We start from the raw sequence: 9,834 nt of genomic DNA on the forward strand, positions 1-9,834 counted from the left end.
AGAGACTAACATCTACACACGCCACAAGCAAGCTCGGAGACGTAACAGAGATGGCAGCCACTCCCACGCGCTGCCACTGGACCACCGCAAGAGAGAGAGATCAACGAAGACTCCTATCCTCACACGGAGCCAACACGCTACCTTCGGAGACCACCGGAGGTCACTAAAGCAGGAGGGAGAACCACAGATCTCAAACCCTAGATCCACGACAAGTACCACTCCGAACCCAGCCACGCGCCACACTGAGAGGGAGACGACCCGAGGCGGAGCTACTCGGTGCCTCACGCATCGTCGACCCGAGGAGAACCCACCACGGAAAACTACCGAACAGAGACTTCACCGACCAGAGCTGTAAATTGAGAGAACACAGAGAGACAGAGATAAACAGAGGGGCTCCGGCAACCGCCCCAAGGGGACGCGGCGGCGCCGGAGAAGCAAGACAATGGTGAGAAACTAGAGAGAGGTTAGAGAGATAATATGACGGATTTGAGTTATGATGTGATGATGTGATTACAGTTGTTTTAGAAGTAAGTGCAGATATAATTTTTTGCGCATCGTTAGAAGTTTGTTTACAGAAACTAAGATGCATTTGAATTTATGATCTTGGTTTTAGTTTCAGAATAATCTTTTATGTAAAAATAAACTACTACTATGCCGGAGTAAAAGCTACAACAGAGGACCTTACTGCTTTTCAATTAGTACTTATAAAGAGTTTTTGTGAGCTTTTCATTCCCCGCTTGTGTTTTCAATGCCTGCAGCTTTGCTGGTGCACACAGAAACTCCATAATCTGTGAAACATTGAGGTAACGAACTGAGAATGAAATATTTTATAGATAAATACATCAGGAAAGCTAAATTTGAGTATGTTAGGACATAGGGGTTTACCTCTGGCACCGTTACATGTTTTATTTTGTGGACACCCCCATACTTTGCTGAGCTGGAGGAGCAATTGATGTCACTCCCACACAACCTGCAAATGAAAATAGTGTTTGAGAAAATGTGTGCGAGTAAAGTAATAAGGACATCTTATCATTCTAGGTTCTTATTCATGGAGGTAGCTCTGGCCCCTTTCATTGTCAAAGTAGAAAGGAGTCGCATAGGTTGCATTAAGGAATACTTAGATCCCTACGATGTTCAGATGAACAGTTTGTAGACAGAACATGTGCAACATGGGGGCTGTACCTCTTGGCTTAATGCTTGTGGCAAGAATGACCTTAGGCTCCACATCCGCCTGCTCTAATTTCTAGTGGAGTAGGCTAGCTTGCCCGTCAAACACACAGAGACAAACCGTTGTATCCCTGCATAATTTTCTGCAATTGAAAGTTGTTCTTATGAGGCTAACTTTACCTTTGATGGATGGCTGCAACTATAATAATGCTGTTTATTTGCTGTAATATATTCATTATGGCTTTCTAAGACCATGAGCTAACATATTTTTCTCAAATTATGAAAACAAATTTAGCCAGTTCAAGTTTAATTTGTTGGGTTTTGCAACGTGGTGTATTGAATCTGAAATTTAAAGTGATTTGATTTTAGTGAGTTTTTAGATGATTTTAGGTGAAGATTATAATTTGGTGTGATTTTTGTTAAACAACTCTAGAATCTCATCTAAAACTATGGCATTTGGATTTTTATTTTTATAGCTTAAAAAAATCCCTCTCAAACACCCTTAAAAAATTTAAAGCAATCTAAAATCTCCAACTTAAATTTTGTTCAATAACAATGGATTTCAGAGTATTTTATAAAATGACAAGTTCAATAACACTGAATTTTAAAGTGGTTTTTAAAATCCTCTTTTGAATAACAGTGGATTTGTCATTTTAATACAAATCATCTGAAATTCTTATTTGAATACACCCCTAAGATTTTTTTATTTAGAATTAAGGATGTTGATAATTTGGTTGTGGATTTAATGTTTTGTTCCTGATATTTATCTCCAAAAGATATCCAAAGCTCTATAAAACAGATTTTTAGAACTAATATATTTATTTATTTATTTATTTTATTTTTAGCTCTAGATTTATTTTGAAAATGTAAAGCATGATTATTTTATAAAAAAGCTTTAGAAAAAAATGATTGTTATAAAACTTTTACGGCTCTTTCAAATCAACCTCGTTCTATTAACTTCATTTCTCACTTCAAAGTCTAGAGAATATTATGAGCATATTCAAATACAATATTAGTTTACAACTCCCAAAATAAAAAAAATTTACATAAACATAAATCTCCAATCTTTTTTTAAAAGATTATCTTGTAATTTATATTTTAGCATATACCAGTGTATCTATCTATACTATACTATTAAAACTGAAATACACTTATAAATTAATCCTTAGTTTTTCAATTTATTTACATCTCAAAACCACTTAAATAATAAATTTACTTAGCTTTTAGCATTCTTCTCTTTTAGAGTTTAATGAATGCATGTTCTTAAAATAAAGTACAACAAATTATGTACTACTTATTTTTTTTAATACTGATTTATTTCGATATTACAATTATGATATGAGAAAGATTACGTAGACGATTCGATAACTGACAATACTACCTGCCTTTTGAGAACTTACACCTAACTGCATTACTTGAGCTGTCCAATGAAGATCCACGTCTGACTAGATTTACTTGCACCATGTTGAAGATCCATTGTAAGCATTCCTTCCGTACTTTGCATGATTGTTAAATAAATCGCTCTTTTCGGAACTTGAAACCTGGATTTCCTATAATCTGCAAAAAATTACATACTCTGGGATTCAAACCCCAGACCTGGATGTAGAACCCTTTAAACCTTAACCAGTAGGCTACGGTGCTTTCACTTATTTAAAAAATAATTTCTATAATCAAGCTAAACAATAAATTACACTTAATCAATACCAAAAATGTAACAAGATGTTCATTATTACGGGCTGGTTATTTTCTATTTTGGTATATTAACTATGTCTAAAAAGACATAGAAAGTGTTATAAAAAAAGATAAAATAAAACACACAAAATTGTAAATAATATATATTCAATTTTTGATCGTATAACCCAAATATAACCATCGACAACAATTTTATTCTACCTAAATATTTGATCTATAAAAAATACATTTGCACGAAGACACGAGTTATATTTTAAAAATATGGGTGTAACAGTGGATGAATCAAAAAATAAAATAAAATTATTCACTATAAATTATAAAAATTTATGGGTTTAGAAATATATTAAACAATTATTTAATACATATAAATTTTATAAGTATATATTACCATTTATATAAGATAAATATTTTTTTAAACGCAAAAAAGAATATTCGCGCGGATGCGCATATCAAGTTCTAGTATACAATAAAAACTCTATAAATATAATAAATTAATAAATTTTGTATGACCAATTCAAATATAATACAAATCGATAAAATTATAAGATCGTAATTTTTAGAACATACTATACAAATATATAGTTTCATTAAAATTTAAATTAATAATTTATATATAAAAAGTTTATATAATTGTAAATAATAATTTGTATTATTTGTTGTATATTCACAGTAGATTTTATTTCTTTTTCGTAAGATTTCACAGAAGCTTTATATATTTTTACACCGTTGATCTTTTAAGCAAGTTTTTAATTTTTTTAGTACATCTTTAGGCTGGTTTACATGCAGTGCTGGGCCGGACAATTGACGGCCCAGAAATAAAAGGAAAAAGAAAATTTGGCCCATTATCTTTTTGGAGTGTTTAAAAAATACGAAGACAAAGAAGTTAACTCAGCACCTGGAATTATGAGAAGACTGATTACAGTAGAGACTATTTCCTATTTTAGTTGTCCCCTATAAAATTTAACCTTTTCTTGATAACAATATCCCTTTCGATTGGAAAAAGCACCATGCAGTATCTTGAATGTGATTGACTGTTCACCAATTATTTGAAAACTGCATTATCTTTATCTATTTTTATAGATGAGACTCTGAACTGTCTGCTTCAATGGTCCCAGTGGGATAAACTTGTCAAAAACACATTTTCATAACAAAAGAGAAACATAGGTGTTTGATTACAGATAAAAGTTCAAATTTCAAATATTCCTTTGAAAACAAAGCTCCGCACACCTAATCTCTAAGACAAATCATCCTAGTTGTAGCCGACTTCATCAATGTTGCTGCGTACACGAGTAAAACTGCCTGGCCTGTACAGAACCTTCTGATCTCCACGCACCACGCCACTCATATCGAGAACTCGACAAGACTCCTCCTCCTCCTTTTTTGCAACTGCATCGGATTGGTTCTGGATACTGGGACTCACAGTGGGTTGCGTCGTCAAAGGAAGTAACGGGATATCCTCAGTAACGGGTTCAGGTTTCTCGATCAGAGCCAAGATGATGTCACGATTCGACCTCATGTACGTCTTGAGCAAACAAAACGAGAAACACGTAGAGTGAATGAACTTTTTAGGGATGACCTCTTGGTGACGTAGCCGTCGCATATCGCGATGGCATCTTCCACGTCATATAGCAGGTCATAGTCAACTATGACCAAGAAGAGGAAGAAAGTGATGGATGCGTACATCAGATGGCGATCGTTGTGAATCTTTACAGTCGATCCAAGCCACTCAAATGCACAATAGGAGGGCATCGTACGGTATAGACTGACACCATCGGTTCTGAAATAGCTGGAGCATCTCCTACGGCCTCAACGTTCTTGGTAGCAGTAACATAAGAGAGACTTGGACAAGGATACAGCATCTCCAGATCCATGCAACGCTAGTATCTAACGAGGATATATACTCTGAGCTGTTGAAGAGAAAGAACGTCGCCAGAATCATAGCAGCCCCGAACAAGCGTACAAGCGTACAAGCGTCATAGGTCGGACCATAGAGTTGCAGAGGAGCGACACACGTAGGGCGATATTGGTGATCAAGAACCAGAGACCGTTTCGGATTCCCAAGACTAACCACGAGAGCGCGTTGAAGACGGCCGAGATGAGCCACGAGAGCGAGTTGAAGACGAGGGAGATGAGCCACGAGAGCGCATTGAAGACGGCCGAGATGAACCACGAGCCATCGCCATGGCTTGAAATCGAATCTCCGCGAGAGTTCTTGAAAGGTTGAATCTTGGAGCTCGTATCTTTGAAAGTGTTAGAGCATCTTTATCTCTAGAACTCATTAGGGTCTCTTAATCAATTGTTTAGTAATAAATTTGTGTTAAAAATTTTAGTTAAAAGACACCTAAATTTATGTCCTCCATAAGTAGGTTCTTAAAAAAAAATTGAAAAAACTTAAAAAAGAAAGAACCTGAGAAGGAACATTTGATCTTGTGAATACACTTTCATTATTCATCAACTAAAGGGAATAAATTAACGATAGGAATCTCTCGGTGATTATTATGATAATCATGAATCTGTTAAAACGTAATTAAAACAGTCCAACTTAAACAAAGCATGGTAAAACGAGATACACTAACCTCTGATGGTACAGGCTCCGATGAAGAGGGAAATGAGATAAACCTGCCAACATCCCGGCCGCACCGTGTCTCCGACTCTCCTTCATCGTATCCACAGAATCTCCTGCGCCTCCGCGGTGGTGATGACAGCCCCGAGAGACATGACGGAGAGGCAGACGATAAGCAATTGTACTAAAATGATATTATCTAGCAGAAAGAAACATACAACTTCCAAATTATAAATCACCAAACAAGAAGCCCTTGCCTTTCCTGCACTCAATAAAACTATGAACTAACAACAGTTACAGTAATAGTATTCAATAGCACATATCAAACCAAGAAGAAGAAACAGGCAACTTATTAAATTATCAAATATCAATCACTAGACAAGAAGCCATTGCTTTTTTGACTCCAAACTCACAACGAATTACAATAATAGTATCAATCATCAGACAAGATGCCATTGCCTTTTTAACACACAAGAAGACTCACAAACTAACAACGAGTTACAGTAATACTATGAAACACACAAACCAACCCCTAGAAGGGGAACTGGGATTGATTTTACTAAATCAAGTCAACTCTTATACTAAAACTTGAATTACTTATCAAAGTCTGAGACTTTAAGAATGGTGAACGGGTATGGTTCCAAGTGAAGATCAAAAGAGATAAGAAAAAAAAAGGGACTGACTTTAATGAGAAGGATGAGGAGAGCGGTCGATGGCTTGAAGCTCTCTAGCTGGCAAACATGTCCTCAATCTCTAGGTTCTGATTGTTCGATGGCGTCTCCAGTGATGTGATTCCTGGAAAACGATCAGACGGCGACGGGGAAGAGTCAGAAGACGGTGGCGGTTGCGGTTGATAAACCATCCAGGACTTCGCGTTGAGTCCCACGCCGAGGATGACGATCGTGAGGAAACTCGTGATGTAGCAAGGAAGCTCCCGAGGAGGAGGAGGAGTCGTCGATGATTTTGTTCTTCGCAAAGTGATTTTGCCTTCCTCGTATTCTCCTCCCAAAACTCTATCAAAGCTACACGTGGCATACAAGAGACGTTGCTTGTGTGGCCTAATTAAGATACGTCTTCAATGATAATTGCCTTTTTTTATTTTTTTTAATTCCTAATTTTATTAAAAACCCTGATAAGATCCCCCGATAATGATGCTCTTGGTTAGTTAATCTTCCTGGATTATGTTAATTAATAATACTCTTATTTATATAGTGCCAGAGTTTTTCCGCCAGTGAACTTAAGCCACGTCATCATCTCTTTCGTTTGGGAAAAATTCTTAGATGCTCTTAATTTACGTGGGACTTAAAAAAGGTTTTAATAACTAAAGAGATATAATGAAACAGGCCCACTGGCCCATCTTCATAGAAGCGTTCGTATCAGAGTTTCAGCTGTTTCATAATCACTCACATGTCAGTTAACTTTTTCTTGTTCATTCTTTTTAAAATAATATATATATATATATATTTTTCATCTACCTTAAATAAAATGGACACATGGAAAAAGTACACCTCCAATGTATCGGGGATATAGAGAAATCTAGGTTACATGCTCTTTTTTTTGTTCTAAATGTTGAAAATATATATAATTTTCGGAGTTCTACGTTGTTGTGCAACTTATTACAAAGAGAGTAGAAAAATAGGATATAAACTCTAGCTACTAAGAACAATAAACATACTAGAGGACAAAGAGTAAAGGTTGAGGGAGAGAACCCTAAACAGCTTTGGAGTGATCTTGCTTGAGCTGGTGACTGCGAAAGAGCCAACGGGTCCAGACTTTAAAGAGAGTGAAGGAGAGAACTTGGTTGGTTGGGTTGCTCAGAAGATTAACAAAGGGTAAGCTGTGGATATTCTTGGTCCTCTTGTTCTAACAGAGTCTTTCAAACAGACTATGCTTCGTGTGCTTCAGATTGCTGTTCACTGTATTGCTGCGACGCTTGCCAGTCGTCCGAGTATGTTAGATGTCCTGAAGTCTCTCAAGGAGATATAGGTAGACTTTATGTTTCCTTGTTGTATAAGTAACTACATCATGTGTGATGATGATGCTAATGTTAACCTTGTTAAGTTTATAAAATCATCGAACTGACAGAAATGCCCCTCTGCTTTCACAACTACGGTATAACCTCTTTAAATTAATATTTTATAAATTAATATACACTAAAAATATCTATAAAATAATATAATTTTATAGTCCCAAATCGAGTTTTTGGTTCAATTAGTATATCGATAAATTAATATCTTTATAAATTAATAAAAAAATTATAGTTTTGGTGTAATTTTACCGTTATTAGTTTTGGCGTATTATAGTTTCACTGTATATATGATTGAGATAAAGAAAATCACTTTGCAAGAGAAAATGAAAAGAAAACAAAAGTTGGAGTGTAGCTGTTTGATGTCAAGTCGATATCACGAAACACAGTTTGGTCAGTAAATAAACAGTAGTAACGAAAACAGGAGAGATCTTTTAGCCCAAACTTGTAGCTTTGTAATTAAAGTCACTCACACTTGTTTTATTATCTAGCTGTGATGAGTACACATACAAGTTTACAGAACTTGCTAAAACTCAAATACGCCAAAATGGATTCATATTACTCATTCTCTCTCTAGTGTAGATCTTCACCGTTGTCGTTTCAGTCGGCTGGGTTTACGTGTGTTACATGGGCCAGACCCACTTAACGTGAGACATCATGGGTCTTTAAATCCAGGCCATAGTTTTAACAAAATCAAAGTGTATATATTAAAGCAGAAGTCCTAATCTTTTATCCATGTGTGATTTTTTTCTTCTTAAATGGACCTAATATATCTACTCCTAAAAAATCATGTTACATTTAATCTCTAATCTTATCATTTAAATTTTAGGCCTACCATAAATTTTTATTGGGTTATCAATAATTTGATTTAAACAATAGATGATCAATTGGATTTATAGATAATATAAAATAAATAGATATAATTTAATGTTATAATATTATACCTCCATATGTTAAATATTTAAATATTTGTCGATGTTAACTTTTAAAATTATAAAGAATTTTTTAAAATAACAAAAATCATATTATCTAACAATGATTAATCTTTACTACGTTAAACCAATGAAAATAAATTTTAAACTATATAGTTTTTTTAAAAAATTAAACAAAATCTAAATGTTTAATTATTTACTCGATAATATAAATCTATGAAGCGAAAATTTTAATTTTTTAAAAACTTTCTAAATTTATTAAATATTACAATATCTTTGAATATGACAATAAAACAATATTTTACTGATCTTTATATATATAATTACGATTTTAATAATGAAATAATAATCCGAAAATATATATATAGAAGAAGATACAAATACATGTGAAAGTTTGAAACAATCTATTCAATGAAAAAATATACCGTAAACTTATTATATTTTAAAAATTGATAGGCACATATTTATTATAATACCAATTTAGAATTGAAAATAAAATATTTATATAAAAAATAAATGAAAACAAAAAACCCGCGCGGTTGCGCTGGTCGAGATCTAGTTAAATACTTAAGATTTAATTGTTTCTTGCTAGATGAATAAAATTGTGTAGAGATTACAGGACTATATAGTACTCCCTCCGTATCAGTTTAACTGGTGTTTAAGAATTTTGATTTTGTTTCAAAATAAGTGATGTTCTCATAATTCTAGATAAAATTTAATGTCATTTGAAAGTTTTGACCAATTATAAAATACTGCATCTTTTTTTATTAGTTGAATTAGTTTTATTTAATGATATTTTATGTAACCAAAATCAATTATATAAAAGTTTGTATTTTCTTAATATTTGTGCAAAAATTTTAAACACCTCTTGAGATGATACCAGTGTTTTTAAAACCGGACCGACCCGATGGTTGGACCGGGTTCGACCGTGAACCGGTTATATAGCCGGGTTGGTCTAGTAATTGGTTCGACCATGAACCGACCACATAGCCGGATTATATTTCAAAATTATTAAACCAATAAAAACCACTAAAAATATCGAAAATCTATAAATCATCCATATAAACAAGAAACTAATTTATATTTATAATATTTTATGTTCAAAATTGATTTATATTTTAACTATGCATCATGTTTACTAATATTACTTTTATATTTACATACTAAAAAAAATATTAAACCATATTATTGAACCAGGTTTGATCCGGTCGAACCATATTGAACTGTGACCCAAAATATTTCCGGTTCAGCTTCCGGTCCGGTTTTAAAAACACTGGATGATACATACCGATTATATGAGACCGCATGGAGTTATGGACGATGTGATTAAATCAGTGCATTAAAAGCATTATTGTAAACACTACTTAATGATTATTATATCATTCGTTAACACTTTAACTATGTCGGTTAGCTGTTTTTTTTTTTTTTGAAACTATGTCGGTTAGCTGTTTCCA

Source organism: Brassica oleracea, chromosome C9 (genome assembly GCF_000695525.1).
Source record: "Brassica oleracea var. oleracea cultivar TO1000 chromosome C9, BOL, whole genome shotgun sequence".
Taxonomy (NCBI): Eukaryota; Viridiplantae; Streptophyta; class Magnoliopsida; order Brassicales; family Brassicaceae; genus Brassica; species Brassica oleracea.